This window comes from Oncorhynchus masou, unplaced genomic scaffold (genome assembly GCF_036934945.1).
Source record: "Oncorhynchus masou masou isolate Uvic2021 unplaced genomic scaffold, UVic_Omas_1.1 unplaced_scaffold_787, whole genome shotgun sequence".
In the NCBI taxonomy this organism is placed as follows: Eukaryota; Metazoa; Chordata; class Actinopteri; order Salmoniformes; family Salmonidae; genus Oncorhynchus; species Oncorhynchus masou.
The window spans coordinates 53,168-70,270 of record NW_027014340.1 but is presented as its reverse complement, the minus strand read 5'-3'; positions in this window follow the sequence as shown (position 1 = coordinate 70,270).

Below are 17,103 nucleotides of genomic sequence, written 5' to 3'. Positions count from 1 at the left end.
AGCTGACCTGTAGGGGCTGAGTGACAGATGGTTTAGAGGAAACACAGCTGACCTGTAGGGGCTGAGTGACAGATGGTTTAGAGGAAACACAGCTGACCTGTAGGGGCTGAGTGACAGATGGTTTAGAGGAAACACAGCTGACCTGTAGGGGCTGAGTGACAGATGGTTTAGAGGAAACACAGCTGACCTGTAGGGGCTGAGTGACAGATGGTTTAGAGGAAACACAGCTGACCTGTAGGGGCTGAGTGACAGATGGTTTAGAGGAAACACAGCTGACCTGTAGGGGCTGAGTGACAGATGGTTTAGAGGAAACACAGCTGACCTGTAGGGGCTGAGTGACAGATGGTTTAGAGGAAACACAGCTGACCTGTAGGGGCTGAGTGACAGATGGTTTAGAGGAAACACAGCTGACCTGTAGGGGCTGAGTGACAGATGGTTTAGAGGAAACACAGCTGACCTGTAGGGGCTGAGTGACAGATGGTTTAGAGGAAACACAGCTGACCTGTAGGGGCTGAGTGACAGATGGTTTAGAGGAAACACAGCTGACCTGTAGGGGCTGAGTGACAGATGGTTTAGAGGAAACACAGCTGACCTGTAGGGGCTGAGTGACAGATGGTTTAGAGGAAACACAGCTGACCTGTAGGGGCTGAGTGACAGATGGTTTAGAGGAAACACAGCTGACCTGTAGGGGCTGAGTGACAGATGGTTTAGAGGAAACACAGCTGACCTGTAGGGGCTGAGTGACAGATGGTTTAGAGGAAACACAGCTGACCTGTAGGGGCTGAGTGACAGATGGTTTAGAAGAAACACAGCTGACCTGTAGGGGCTGAGTGACAGATGGTTTAGAGGAAACACAGCTGACCTGTAGGGGCTGAGTGACAGATGGTTTAGAAGAAACACAGCTGACCTGTAGGGGCTGAGTGACAGATGGTTTAGAGGAAACACAGCTGACCTGTAGGGGCTGAGTGACAGATGGTTTAGAGGAAACACAGCTGACCTGTAGGGGCTGAGTGACAGATGGTTTAGAGGAAACACAGCTGACCTGTAGGGACTGAGTGACAGATGGTTTAGAGGAAACACAGCTGACCTGTAGGGGCTGAGTGACAGATGGTTTAGAGGAAACACAGCTGACCTGTAGGGGCTGAGTGACAGATGGTTTAGAGGAAACACAGCCTGACTGAGTGACAGATGGTTTAGAGGAAACACAGCTGACCTGTAGGGGCTGAGTGACAGATGGTTTAGAGGAAACACAGCTGACCTGTAGGGGCTGAGTGACAGATGGTTTAGAGGAAACACAGCTGACCTGTAGGGGCTGAGTGACAGATGGTTTAGAGGAAACACAGCTGACCTGTAGGGGCTGAGTGACAGATGGTTTAGAGGAAACACAGCTGACCTGTAGGGGCTGAGTGACAGATGGTTTAGAAGAAACACAGCTGACCTGTAGGGGCTGAGTGACAGATGGTTTAGAGGAAACACAGCTGACCTGTAGGGGCTGAGTGACAGATGGTTTAGAGGAAACACAGCTGACTGTAGGGGCTGGGGAGTGACAGATGGTTTAGAAGAAACACAGCTGACCTGTAGGGGCTGAGTGACAGATGGTTTAGAGGAAACACAGCTGACCTGTAGGGGCTGAGTGACAGATGGTTTAGAGGAAACACAGCTGACCTGTAGGGGCTGAGTGACAGATGGTTTAGAGGAAACACAGCTGACCTGTAGGGGCTGAAAGATGGTTTAGAGGAAACACAGGCTGAGTGACAGATGGTTTAGAGGAAACACAGCTGACCTGTAGGGGCTGAGTGACAGATGGTTTAGAGGAAACACAGCTGACCTGTAGGGGCTGAGTGACAGATGGTTTAGAGGAAACACAGCTGACCTGTAGGGGCTGAGTGACAGATGGTTTAGAGGAAACACAGCTGACCTGTAGGGGCTGAGTGACAGATGGTTTAGAGGAAACACAGCTGACCTGTAGGGGCTGAGTGACAGATGGTTTAGAGGAAACACAGCTGACCTGTAGGGGCTGAGTGACAGATGGTTTAGAGGAAACACAGCTGACCTGTAGGGGCTGAGTGACAGATGGTTTAGAGGAAACACAGCTGACCTGTAGGGGCTGAGTGACAGATGGTTTAGAGGAAACACAGCTGACCTGTAGGGGCTGAGTGACAGATGGTTTAGAGGAAACACAGCTGACCTGTAGGGGCTGAGTGACAGATGGTTTAGAGGAAACACAGCTGACCTGTAGGGAAACACAGCTGACCTGCTGAGTGACAGATGGTTTAGAGGAAACACAGCTGACCTGTAGGGGCTGAGTGACAGATGGTTTAGAAGAAACACAGCTGACCTGTAGGGGCTGAGTGACAGATGGTTTAGAGGAAACACAGCTGACCTGTATGGGCTGAGTGACAGATGGTTTAGAGGAAACACAGCTGACCTGTAGGGGCTGAGTGACAGATGGTTTAGAGGAAACACAGCTGACCTGTAGGGGCTGAGTGACAGATGGTTTAGAGGAAACACAGCTGACCTGTAGGGGCTGAGTGACAGATGGTTTAGAAGAAACACAGCTGACCTGTAGGGGCTGAGTGACAGATGGTTTAGAGGAAACACAGCTGACCTGTAGGGGCTGAGTGACAGATGGTTTAGAGGAAACACAGCTGACCTGTAGGGGCTGAGTGACAGATGGTTTAGAGGAAACACAGCTGACCTGTAGGGACTGAGTGACAGATGGTTTAGAGGAAACACAGCTGACCTGTAGGGGCTGAGTGACAGATGGTTTAGAGGAAACACAGCTGACCTGTAGGGGCTGAGTGACAGATGGTTTAGAGGAAACACAGCTGACCTGTAGGGGCTGAGTGACAGATGGTTTAGAGGAAACACAGCTGACCTGTAGGGGCTGAGTGACAGATGGTTTAGAGGAAACACAGCTGACCTGTAGGGGCTGACTGACAGATGGTTTAGAGGAAACACAGCTGACCTGTAGGGGCTGAGTGACAGATGGTTTAGAGGAAACACAGCTGACCTGTAGGGGCTGAGTGACAGATGGTTTAGAGGAAACACAGCTGACCTGTAGGGGCTGAGTGACAGATGGTTTAGAAGAAACACAGCTGACCTGTAGGGGCTGAGTGACAGATGGTTTAGAGGAAACACAGCTGACCTGTAGGGGCTGAGTGACAGATGGTTTAGAGGAAACACAGCTGAACTGTAGGGGCTGAGTGACAGATGGTTTAGAAGAAACACAGCTGACCTGTAGGGGCTGAGTGACAGATGGTTTAGAGGAAACACAGCTGACCTGTAGGGGCTGAGTGACAGATGGTTTAGAGGAAACACAGCTGACCTGTAGGGGCTGAGTGACAGATGGTTTAGAGGAAACACAGCTGACCTGTAGGGGCTGAGTGACAGATGGTTTAGAGGAAACACAGCTGACCTGTAGGGGCTGAGTGACAGATGGTTTAGAGGAAACACAGCTGACCTGTAGGGGCTGAGTGACAGATGGTTTAGAGGAAACACAGCTGACCTGTAGGGGCTGAGTGACAGATGGTTTAGAAGAAACACAGCTGACCTGTAGGGGCTGTAGTGACAGATGGTTTAGAGGAAACACAGCTGACCTGTAGGGGCTGAGTGACAGATGGTTTAGAGGAAACACAGCTGACCTGTAGGGGCTGAGTGACAGATGGTTTAGAAGAAACACAGCTGACCTGTAGGGGCTGAGTGACAGATGGTTTAGAGGAAACACAGCTGACCTGTAGGGGCTGAGTGACAGATGGTTTAGAGGAAACACAGCTGACCTGTAGGGGCTGAGTGACAGATGGTTTAGAGGAAACACAGCTGACCTGTAGGGGCTGAGTGACAGATGGTTTAGAGGAAACACAGCTGACCTGTAGGGGCTGAGTGACAGATGGTTTAGAGGAAACACAGCCGACCCACAAGCCTTACAGCCGACCCTGTACCAGAGCCAGGAGAGCTCAGATAGAGAGATCCTGACAAAGGGCCAGGAGAGCTCAGAGAGAGAGAGAGACAGAGAGAGAGAGAGAGAGAGAGAGAGAGAGAGAGAGAGAGAGAGAGAGAGAGAGAGAGAGAGAGAGAGAGAGAGAGAGACAGAGAGAGAGACAGAGAGAGAGAGAGACAAAAGTCTACTCTTTGCTGATGATCTGGTGCTCCGGTCACCAACCAAGTAGGGCCTACATCGGCACCTAGATCTTCTGCACTGGTTCTGCCAGACCTGGGCCCTGACAGTAAATCTCAGTAAGACAAAAATAATGGTGTTCCAAAAGAGGTCCAGTCACCAGGACCACAAATCAAAATTCCTTTTAGACACCGTTACCCTAGAGCACACAAAAAACTATACATACCTCGGCCTAAACATCAGCACCACATTTAACTTCCACAAACCTGTAAACGATCTGAGAGACAAGGCAAGAAGGGCATTCTATTCCATGAAAAGGAATATAAAATTAGACATGCCAATTAGGATCTGACTAAAAATAATCAGTCATAGAACCCATTGCCCTTCATGGTTGTGAGGTTTGGGGTCCGATCACCAACCAAGAATTCACAAAATTGGAAAACACCAAATTGACACCCTGCATTCTGCAAAAATATATCCTCTGTGTACAACGTAAAACACCAAATAATGCATGCGGAGCAGAATTAGGCCGATACCCGCTAATTATAAAAATCCAGAAAATTCTACAACCAACTTAAAGGATGCGATTCCCAAACCTTCCATAACAAAGCCATCACCTACAGAGAGATGAACCTGGAGAAGAGTCCCCTAAGCAAGCTGGTCCTGGGGCTCTGTTCACAAACACAAACACACCACAGAGCCCCAGGACAGCAACACAATTAGACCCAACCAAATCATGAGAAAACCAAAAGAAAATTACTTGAAAACTTGGAAAGAATTCACAAAAAAACATGGCTAACTAGAATGCTATTTGGCCCTAAACAGAGAGTACACAGTGGCAGAATACCTGACCACTGTGACTGACCCAAACTTAAGGAAAGCTTTGACTATGTACAGACTCAGTGAGCATAGCCTTGCTATTGAGAAAGGCCGCCGTAGGCAGACATGGCTCTCAATAGAAGACAGGCTATGTGCTCACTGCCCACAAAATGAGGTGGAAACTGAGCTGCACTTCCTAACCTCCTGCCCAATGTATGACCATATTAGAGAGATATATTTCCCTCAGATTACACAGATCCACAAAGAATTCGAAAACAAATCCAATTTTGATAAACTCCCATATCTACTGGGTGAAATTCCACAGTGTGCCATCAAAGCAGCAAGATTTGTGACCTGTTGCCACGAGAAAAGGGCAACCAGTGAAGAACACGCACCATTGTAAATACAACCCATATCTACGCACCATTGTAAATACAACCCATATCTATGCTTATTTATTTTATCTTGTGTCCTTTACCATTTGTACATTGTTAAAACACTGTATATATATATATATATATATATATATATATATATATATATATAATATGACATTTGTAATGTCTTTATTGTTTTGAAACTTCTGTATGTGTGATGTTTACCGTTAATTTTTATTGTTTATTTCACTTTATATATTCACTTTATATATCATCTACCTTACTTGCTTTGGCAATGTTAACACATGTTTCCCATGCCAATAAATCCCTTGGATTGAATTGAATTGAATTGAATTGAATTGAGAGAGAGAGAGAGAGAGAGTGAGAGAGAGAGAGAAAGAGAGAGAGAGAGAGAGAGAGAGGGAGAGAGAGACATCTTTACAAAGGGCCAGGAGAGCTCAGAGAGAGAGAGAGAGAGACATCTTTACAAAGGGCCAGGAGAGCTCAGAGAGAGAGAGAGAGACATCTTTACAAAGGGCCAGGAGAGCTCAGAGAGAGAGAGAGAGAGATCTTTACAAAGGGCCAGGAGAGCTCAGAGAGAGAGAGAGAGAGAGAGAGAGAGACACATCGTTACAAAGGGCCAGGAGAGCTCAGAGAGAGAGAGAGAGAGACATCTTTACAAAGGGCCAGGAGAGCTCAGAGAGAGAGAGAGAGAGAGAGAGAGAGAGATCTTTACAAAGGGCCAGGAGAGCTCAGAGAGAGAGAGAGAGAGAGAGAGACACATCGTTACAAAGGGCCAGGAGAGCTCAGAGAGAGAGAGAGAGAGAGACATCTTTACAAAGGGCCAGGAGACCTCAGAGAGAGAGAGAGAGAGAGAGAGAGAGAGACATCTTTACAAAGGGCCAGGAGAGCTCAGAGAGAGAGAGAGAGAAATCTTTACAAAGGGCCAGGAGAGCTCAGAGAGAGAGAGAGAGAGAGAGAGAGAGAGAGAGAGAGAGACATTGTTACAAAGGGCCAGGAGAGCTCAGAGAGAGAGAGAGAGAGAGAGAGACACATCTTTACAAAGGGCCAGGAGAGCTCAGAGAGAGAGAGAGAGAGAGAGAGAGAGAGAGACATCTTTACAAAGGGCCAGGAGAGCTCAGAGAGAGATAGAGAGAGAGAGAGAGAGAGACATCTTTACAAAGGGCCAGGAGAGCTCAGAGAGAGAGAGAGAGAGAGAGACACATCTTTACAAAGGGCCAGGAGACCTCAGAGAGAGAGAGAGAGAGACACATCTTTACAAAGGGCCAGGAGACCTCAGAGAGAGAGAGAGAGAGAGAGAGACACACATCTTTACAAAGTGCCAGGAGAGCTCAGAGAGAGAGAGATGTGTTGATTTGTTTATGGGAGGCATTCTCTCTGACCACACTGTTTCCATGTCACAGCATCCGATCCGCATTAAATGCCAATGTGGTGTGTGTAGGAAAGCTAATGGCCCGGTCTTTAGGTTCAGCAAGGCCATTAGTTTAGGAAGGCCTCTCAAACACTTCACATATTTTAGTGGATTTCTGAGCTGCTATGTGGATTTGCTGTGATGAATTAGATTCCTAAAAAGCATAGAGACACACAGAATGGTACCTAAAATGGCCATATATTTCCTTAGCATTTTCTGTCCTTCATCTATTGATCAGCATTTTTATCTGAACAGGAGAAAAAAACCCTGTGTCCTAAACCTAACCGTGATACAGTGTCGTGTGTAAAACAGCAGGAATCTCAGAGAGATCTGTAGTTGTAGGAAGAGAGAACCAGTGAAGTGCTCTGTAGTTAACAACAGAACAGCTCTAGTTAATGATCAGTCCATTCAGTGCCCAGTGAGTTCAGCTCTGTGACCCAGGAGCCATAACACTGTCAGTATAAATCACAGTGTTGGGGGTGAGGGTTGGAGGAGGAAACTTAAATGTCATTCTCAGGTCAGAGGTAAGACTCCCCATTACTAAAGGTTGTTATGGGAATGTCACCGACGCTACAAACGACTCTCTGTGATTCATCTTTCCCACCTCGTAGAATGTGTCTCAGAGACAAACGACTCTCTGTGATTCATCTTTCCCACCTCGTAGAATGTGTCTCAGAGACAAACGACTCTCTGTGATTCATCTTTCCCTCCTCGTAGAATGTGTCTCAGAGACAAACGACTCTCTGTGATTCATCTTTCCCACCTCGTAGAATGTGTCTCAGAGACAAACGACTCTCTGTGATTCATCTTTCCCACCTCGTAGAATGTGTCTCAGAGACAAACGACTCTCTGTGATTCATCTTTCCCACCTCGTAGAATGTGTCTCAGAGACAAACGACTCTCTGTGATTCATCTTTCCCACCTCGTAGAATGTGTCTCAGAGACAAACGACTCTCTGTGATTCATCTTTTCCACCTCTTAGAATGTGTCTCAGAGACAAACGACTCTCTGTGATTCATCTTTCCCACCTCGTAGAATGTGTCTCAGAGACAAACGACTCTCTGTGATTCATCTTTTCCACCTCTTAGAATGTGTCTCAGAGACAAACGACTCTCTGTGATTCATCTTTCCCACCTCGTAGAATGTGTCTCAGACACAAACGACTCTCTGTGATTCATCTTTTCCACCTCTTAGAATGTGTCTCAGAGGCAAACGACTCTCTGTGATTGATCTTTCCCACCTCTTAGAATGTGTCTCAGAGACAAACGACTCTCTGTGATTCATCTTTCCCACCTCTTAGAATGTGTCTCAGAGACAAACGACTCTCTGTGATTCATCTTTCCCACCTCGTAGAATGTGTCTCAGAGACAAACGACTCTCTGTGATTCATCTTTCCCACCTCGTAGAATGTGTCTCAGAGACAAACGGACAGAAACAGTAAGGGCTTTTGGATCAACTACAATATCAGAACCGGTGAAGAGTTTACCTTCAAGAAATGATGGACAGGTTGAATAGAGACAGGTTGAATAGAGAAATGGACAGGTTGAATAGAGAGAGAAATGGACAGGTTGAATATTGAGAGAGAAATGGACAGGTTGAATAGAGAGAGAGAGAGAAATGGACAGGTTGACTATATAGAGAGAGAAATGGACAGGTTGAATAGAGAGAGAGAAATGGACAGGTTGACTATATAGAGAGAGAAATGGACAGGTTGAATAGAGAGAGAGAAATGGACAGGTTGAATAGAGAGAGAGAGAAATGGACAGGTTGAATAGAGATAGAGAGAAATGGACAGGTTGAATAGAGAGAGAGAGAAATGGACAGGTTGAAGAGAGAGAAAAGGACAGGTTGACTATATAGAGAGAGAGAGAAATGGACAGGTTGAATAGAGAGAGAGAGAAATGGACAGGTTGAATATAGAGAGAGAAATGGACAGGTTGAATAGAGAGAGAGAGAAATGGACAGGATGAATAGAGATAGAGAGAAATGGACAGGTTGAATAGAGAGAGAGAGAAATGGACAGGTTGAAGAGAGAGAAATGGACAGGTTGAATAGAGAGAGAGAGAAATGGACAGGTTGAATATAGAGAGAGAAATGGACAGGTTGAATATAGAGAGAGAGAAATGGTCTGTTTACCTCGGCAAGTCAGTTATGAACAAATTCTTAATTTCAAAGACAGCCTAGGAACAGAGGGTTAACTGACTGTTCAGGGGCAGAACGAGAGATTTGTACCTTGTCAGCTCGGGGATTTGAACTTGCAACCTTCCGGTTACTAGTCCAACACTCTAACCAATGGGCTACCCTGCCACTGAATAAAGCGAGACAGCAAGGTGGTTGGTGATCACAGTAACACCAAGGTGCTCTGTAGTGAAGACCAGTAGTTAGCAGGACCAGGAGATAACAGGAGAGGGGGGAAACAGGAGAGGGGGGAAACAGGAGAGGGAGGAAACAGGAGAGGGAGGAAACAGGAGAGGGAGGAAACAGGAGAGGGAGGAAACAGAAGAGGGAGGAAACAGGAGAGGGAGGAAACAGGAGAGGGAGGAAACAGGAGAGGGAGGAAACAGGAGAGGGAGGAAACAGGACCAGGAGGAAACGGGAGAGGGAGGAAACAGGACCAGGAGGAAACGGGAGAGGGAGGAAACAGGAGAGGGGGGAAACAGGAGAGGGGGGAAACAGGAGAGGGAGATAACAGGAGAGGGAGGAAACAGGAGAGGGGGGAAACAGGACCAGGAGGAAACGGGAGAGGGAGGAAACAGGAGAGGGGGAAACAGGAGAGGGGGGGAAACAGGAGAGGGAGGAAACAGGAGAGGGGGAAACAGGAGAGGGAGGAAACAGGAGAGGGAGGAAACAGGAGAGGGAGGAAACAGGACCAGGAAGAAACAGGAGAGGGAGGAAACAGGAGAGGGGGAAACAGGAGAGGGGGAAACAGGAGAGGGGGGAAACAGGAGAGGGAGGAAACAGGAGAGGGAGGAAACAGGAGAGGGAGGAAACAGGACCATGAGGAAACAGGAGAGGGAGGAAACAGGACCAGGAGGAAACAGGAGAGGGGGGAAACAGGAGAGGGAGGGGACAGGCCCAGGAGGAAACCGGACCAGGAGGAAACAGGAGAGGGAGGAAACAGGACCAGGAGATAACAGGAGAGGGAGGAAACAGGAGAGGGAGGAAACAGGAGAGGGGGGAAACAGGAGAGGGGGGAAACAGGAGGGGGAAACAGGAGAGGCAGGAAACAGGACCAGGAAGAAACAGGAGAGGGAGGAAACAGGAGAGGGGGGAAACAGGAGAGGGGGAAACAGGAGAGGGGGAAACAGGAGAGGGAGGAAACAGGACCAGGAAGAAACAGGAGAGGGAGGAAACAGGAGAGGGAGGAAACAGGAGAGGGAGGAAACAGGAGAGGGAGGAAACAGGAGAGGGAGGAAACAGGACCAGGAAGAAACAGGAGAGGGAGGAAACAGGAGAGGGAGGAAACAGGACCAGGAGGAAACGGGAGAGGGAGGAAACAGGACCAGGAGATAACAGGAGAGGGAGGAAACAGGAGAGGGGGGAAACAGGAGAGGGGGAAACAGGAGAGGGAGGAAACAGGAGAGGGGGAAACAGGAGAGGGGGGGGAAACAGGACCAGGAAGAAACAGGAGAGGGAGGAAACAGGAGAGGGAGGAAACAGGACCAGGAGGAAACGGGAGAGGGAGGAAACAGGACCAGGAGATAACAGGAGAGGGAGGAAACAGGAGAGGGGGAAACAGGAGAGGGGGGAAACAGGAGAGGGAGGAAACAGGACCAGGAAGAAACAGGAGAGGGAGGAAACAGGAGAGGGAGGAAACAGGACCAGGAAGAAACAGGAGAGGGAGGAAACAGGAGAGGGAGGAAACAGGACCAGGAGGAAACGGGAGAGGGAGGAAACAGGACCAGGAGGAAACAGGAGAGGGAGGAAACAGGACCAGGAGATAACAGGAGAGGGAGGAAACAGGAGAGGGGGGAAACAGGAGAGGGGGAAACAGGAGAGGGAGGAAACAGGAGAGGGGGAAACAGGAGAGGGGGAAACAGGAGAGGGAGGAAACAGGAGAGGGGGGAAACAGGAGAGGGGGAAACAGGGGAGGGGGAAACAGGAGAGGGAGGAAACAGGAGAGGGGGGAAACAGGAGAGGGAGGAAACAGGACCAGGAAGAAACAGGAGAGGGAGGAAACAGGAGAGGGAGGAAACAGGAGAGGGAGGAAACAGGAGAGGGAGGAAACAGGAGAGGGAGGAAACAGGAGAGGGAGGAAACAGGACCAGGAAGAAACGGGAGAGGGAGGAAACAGGACCAGGAGATAACAGGAGAGGGAGGAAACAGGAGAGGGGGAAACAGGAGAGGGGGGAAACAGGAGAGGGAGGAAACAGGAGAGGGTTTGAAACAGGAGAGGGAGGAAACAGGACCAGGAAGAAACAGGAGAGGGAGGAAACAGGAGAGGGGGAAACAGGAGAGGGGGGAAACAGGAGAGGGAGGAAACAGGAGAGGGGGGAAACAGGAGAGGGGGGAAACAGGACCAGGAAGAAACAGGAGAGGGAGGAAACAGGACCAGGAGGAAACGGGAGAGGGAGGAAACAGGACCAGGAGATAACAGGAGAGGGAGGAAACAGGAGAGGGGGGAAACAGGACCAGGAGGAAACGGGAGAGGGAGGAAACAGGACCAGGAGATAACAGGAGAGGGAGGAAACAGGAGAGGGGGGAAACAGGAGAGGGGGAAACAGGAGAGGGAGGAAACAGGAGAGGGGGGAAACAGGAGAGGGGGGAAACAGGAGAGGGGGGAAACAGGAGAGGGAGGAAACAGGAGAGGGAGGAAACAGGAGAGGGAGGAAACAGGAGAGGGAGGAAACAGGAGAGGGGGAAACAGGAGAGGGGGGGGAAACAGGAGAGGGAGGAAAAAGGAGAGGGGGAAACAGGAGAGGGAGGAAACAGGAGAGGGGGAAACAGGAGAGGGAGGAAACAGGAGAGGGGGAAACAGGAGAGGGGGAAACAGGAGAGGGGGGGAAACAGGAGAGGGAGGAAACAGGAGAGGGAGGAAACAGGAGAGGGAGGAAACAGGAGAGGGAGGAAACAGGACCAGGAAGAAACAGGAGAGGGAGGAAACAGGAGAGGGAGGAAACAGGACCAGGAGGACACAGGAGAGGGAGGAAACAGGAGAGGGAGGAAACAGGACCAGGAGGAAACGGGAGAGGGAGGAAACAGGAGAGGGAGGAAACAGGAGAGGGAGGAAACAGGAGAGGGAGGAAACAGGAGAGGGAGGAAACAGGAGAGGGAGGAAACAGGAGATGGAGGAAACAACACCAGGAGGAAACGGGAGAGGGAGGAAACAGGAGAGGGGGGAAACAGGACCAGGAGGAAACAGGAGAGGGAGGGAACAGGCCCAGGAGGAAACAGGAGAGGGAGGAAACAGGAGAGGGAGGAAACCGGACCAGGAGATAACAGGAGAGGGAGGAAAAAGGAGAGGGAGGAAACCGGACCAGGAGATAACAGGAGAGGGGGGAAACAGGAGAGGGAGGAAACAGGAGAGGGAGGAAACAGGACCAGGAGATAACAGGAGAGGGGGGAAACAGGAGAGGGAGGAAACAGGAGAGGGAGGAAACAGGAGAGGGAGGAAACGGGAAAGGGAGGAAACAGCAGAGGGAGGAAACAGGACCAGGAGGAAAAAGGACCAGGAGATAACAGGAGAGGGAGGAAACAGGAGAGGGGGGAAACAGGAGAGGGGGAAACAGGAGAGGGAGGAAACAGGACCAGGAAGAAACAGGAGAGGGAGGAAACAGGAGAGGGAGGAAACAGGACCAGGAAGAAACAGGAGAGGGAGGAAACAGGAGAGGGAGGAAACAGGACCAGGAGGAAACGGGAGAGGGAGGAAACAGGACCAGGAGGAAACAGGAGAGGGAGGAAACAGGACCAGGAGATAACAGGAGAGGGAGGAAACAGGAGAGGGGGAAACAGGAGAGGGGGGAAACAGGAGAGGGAGGAAACAGGAGAGGGGGAAACAGGAGAGGGGGAAACAGGAGAGGGAGGAAACAGGAGAGGGGGAAACAGGAGAGGGGGAAACAGGGGGGGGAAACAGGAGAGGGAGGAAACAGGAGAGGGGGAAACAGGAGAGGGAGGAAACAGGACCAGGAAGAAACAGGAGAGGGAGGAAACAGGAGAGGGAGGAAACAGGAGAGGGAGGAAACAGGAGAGGGAGGAAACAGGAGAGGGAGGAAACAGGAGAGGGAGGAAACAGGACCAGGAAGAAACGGGAGAGGGAGGAAACAGGACCAGGAGATAACAGGAGAGGGAGGAAACAGGAGAGGGGGAAACAGGAGAGGGGGAAACAGGAGAGGGAGGAAACAGGAGAGGGTTTGAAACAGGAGAGGGAGGAAACAGGACCAGGAAGAAACAGGAGAGGGAGGAAACAGGAGAGGGGGAAACAGGAGAGGGGGAAACAGGAGAGGGAGGAAACAGGAGAGGGGGAAACAGGAGAGGGGGGGAAACAGGACCAGGAAGAAACAGGAGAGGGAGGAAACAGGACCAGGAGGAAACGGGAGAGGGAGGAAACAGGACCAGGAGATAACAGGAGAGGGAGGAAACAGGAGAGGGGAAACAGGACCAGGAGGAAACGGGAGAGGGAGGAAACAGGACCAGGAGATAACAGGAGAGGGAGGAAACAGGAGAGGGGGAAACAGGAGAGGGGGAAACAGGAGAGGGAGGAAACAGGAGAGGGGGAAACAGGAGAGGGGGAAACAGGAGAGGGGGAAACAGGAGAGGGAGGAAACAGGAGAGGGAGGAAACAGGAGAGGGAGGAAACAGGAGAGGGAGGAAACAGGAGAGGGGGGGAAAGGAGAGGGGGAAACAGGAGAGGGAGGAAAAAGGAGAGGGGGAAACAGGAGAGGGAGGAAACAGGAGAGGGGGAAACAGGAGAGGGAGGAAACAGGAGAGGGGGAAACAGGAGAGGGGGAAACAGGAGAGGGGGAAACAGGAGAGGGAGGAAACAGGAGAGGGAGGAAACAGGAGGGAGGAAACAGGAGAGGGAGGAAACAGGACCAGGAAGAAACAGGAGAGGAGGAAACAGGAGAGGGAGGAAACAGGACCAGGAGGACACAGGAGAGGGAGGAAACAGGAGAGGGGGAAACAGGACCAGGAGGAAACGGGAGAGGGAGGAAACAGGAGAGGAGGAAACAGGAGAGGGAGGAAACAGGAGAGGGAGGAAACAGGAGAGGGAGGAAACAGGAGAGGGAGGAAACAGGAGATGGAGGAAACAACACCAGGAGGAAACGGGAGAGGGAGGAAACAGGAGAGGGGGAAACAGGACCAGGAGGAAACAGGAGAGGGAGGAACAGGCCCAGGAGGAAACAGGAGAGGGGAGGAAACAGGAGAGGGAGGAAACCGGACCAGGAGATAACAGGAGAGGGAGGAAAAAGGAGAGGGAGGAAACCGGACCAGGAGATAACAGGAGAGGGGGAAACAGGAGAGGGAGGAAACAGGAGAGGGAGGAAACAGGAGAGGGAGGAAACGGGAGAGGGAGGAAACAGGAGAGGGAGGAAACAGGAGAGGGAGGAAACAGGAGAGGGAGGAAACAGGAGAGGGAGGAAACAGGAGAGGGAGGAAACCGGAGAGGGAGGAAACAGGAGAGGGAGGAAACAGGACCAGGAGATAACAGGAGAGGGGGGGGAACAGGAGAGGGAGGAAACAGGAGAGGGAGGAAACAGGAGAGGGAGGAAACAGGAGAGGGAGGAAACGGGAGAGGGAGGAAACAGGAGAGGGAGGAAACAGGACCAGGAGATAACAGGAGAGGGGGGAAACAGGAGAGGGAGGAAACAGGAGAGGGAGGAAACAGGAGAGGGAGGAAACGGGAAAGGGAGGAAACAGGAGAGGGAGGAAACAGGACCAGGAGGAAACAGGACCAGGAGGAAACGGGAGAGGGAGGAAACAGGAGAGGGAGGAAACAGGAGAGGGAGGAAACGGGAGAGGGAGGAAACAGGAGAGGGAGGAAACAGGACCAGGAGATAACAGGAGAGGGGGGAAACAGGAGAGGGAGGAAACAGGAGAGGGAGGAAACGGGAGAGGGAGGAAACAGGAGAGGGAGGAAACAGGACCAGGAGATAACAGGAGAGGGGGGAAACAGGACCAGGAGGAAACGGGACCAGGAGGAAACAGGAGGGAGGAAACAGGAGAGGGAGGACACAGGAGAGGGAGATAACAGGAGAGGGAGGGAAACAGGAGAGGGAGGAAACAGGAGAGGAGGAAACAGGAGAGGGAGGAAACGGGAGAGGGAGGAAACAGGAGAGGGGAGGGAACAGGAGAGGGAGGAAACAGGAGAGGAGGAAACAGGAGAGGGAGGAAACAGGAGAGGGAGGAAACGGGAGAGGGAGGAAACAGGAGAGGGAGGAAACAGGACCAGGAGATAACAGGAGAGGGGGGAAACAGGAGAGGGGAGGAAACAGGAGAGGGGGAAACAGGAGAGGGAGGAAACGGGAGAGGGAGGAAACAGGAGAGGAGGAAACAGGACCAGGAGGAAACAGGACCAGGAGGAAACGGAGAGGGAGGAAACAGGAGAGGGGAAACAGGACCAGGAGATAACAGGAGAGGGGGAAACAGGAGAGGGAGGAAACAGGAGAGGGAGGAAACGGGAGAGGGAGATAACAGGAGAGGGAGGAAACAGGAGGGGGAAACAGGAGAGGGAGGAAACGGGAGAGGGAGGAAACAGGAGAGGGAGGAAACAGGAGAGGGAGGAAAAAGGAGAGGGGGAAACAGGAGAGGGAGGAAACAGGAGAGGGGGAAACAGGAGAGGGAGGAAACAGGAGGGGGGAAACAGGAGAGGGGGAAACAGGAGGGGGGAAACAGGAGAGGGAGGAAACAGGAGAGGGAGGAAACAGGAGAGGGGAGGAAACAGGAGAGGGAGGAAACAGGACCAGGAAGAAACAGGAGAGGGAGGAAACAGGAGAGGGAGGAAACAGGACCAGGAGGACACAGGAGAGGGAGGAAACAGGAGATGGGGGAAACAGGACCAGGAGGAAACGGGAGAGGGAGGAAACAGGAGAGGGAGGAAACAGGAGAGGGAGGAAACAGGAGAGGGAGGAAACAGGAGAGGGAGGAAACAGGAGAGGGAGGAAACAGGAGATGGAGGAAACAACACCAGGAGGAAACGGGAGAGGGAGGAAACAGGAGAGGGGGGAAACAGGACCAGGAGGAAACAGGAGAGGGAGGGAACAGGCCCAGGAGGAAACAGGAGAGGGAGGAAACAGGAGAGGGAGGAAACCGGACCAGGAGATAACAGGAGAGGGAGGAAAAAGGAGAGGGAGGAAACCGGACCAGGAGATAACAGGAGAGGGGGGAAACAGGAGAGGGAGGAAACAGGAGAGGGAGGAAACAGGAGAGGGAGGAAACGGGAGAGGGAGGAAACAGGAGAGGGAGGAAACAGGAGAGGGAGGAAACAGGAGAGGGAGGAAACAGGAGAGGGAGGAAACAGGAGAGGGAGGAAACGGGAGGGAGGAAACAGGAGAGGGAGGAAACAGGACCAGGAGATAACAGGAGAGGGGGGAAACAGGAGAGGGAGGAAACAGGAGAGGGAGGAAACAGGAGAGGGAGGAAACAGGAGAGGGAGGAAACGGGAGAGGGAGGAAACAGGAGAGGGAGGAAACAGGACCAGGAGATAACAGGAGAGGGGGGAAACAGGAGAGGGAGGAAACAGGAGAGGGAGGAAACAGGAGAGGGAGGAAACGGAAAGGGAGGAAACAGGAGAGGGAGGAAACAGGACCAGGAGGAAACAGGACCAGGAGGAAACGGGAGAGGGAGGAAACAGGAGAGGGAGGAAACAGGAGAGGGAGGAAACGGGAGAGGGAGGAAACAGGAGAGGGAGGAAACAGGACCAGGAGATAACAGGAGAGGGTGGAAACAGGAGAGGGAGGAAACAGGAGAGGGAGGAAACGGGAGAGGGAGGAAACAGGAGAGGGAGGAAACAGGACCAGGAGATAACAGGAGAGGGGGAAACAGGACCAGGAGGAAAACGGGACCAGGAGGAAACAGGAGAGGGAGGAAACAGGAGAGGGAGGACACAGGAGAGGAGATAACAGGAGAGGGAGGGAAACAGGAGAGGGAGGAAACAGGAGAGGGAGGAAACAGGAGAGGGAGGAAACGGGAGAGGGAGGAAACAGGAGAGGGAGGGAACAGGAGAGGGAGGAAACAGGAGAGGAGGAAACAGGAGAGGGAGGAAACAGGAGAGGGAGGAAACGGGAGAGGGAGGAAACAGGAGAGGGAGGAAACAGGACCAGGAGATAACAGGAGAGGGGGGAAACAGGAGAGGGAGGAAACAGGAGAGGGGGAAACAGGAGAGGGAGGAAACGGGAGAGGGAGGAAACAGGAGAGGGAGG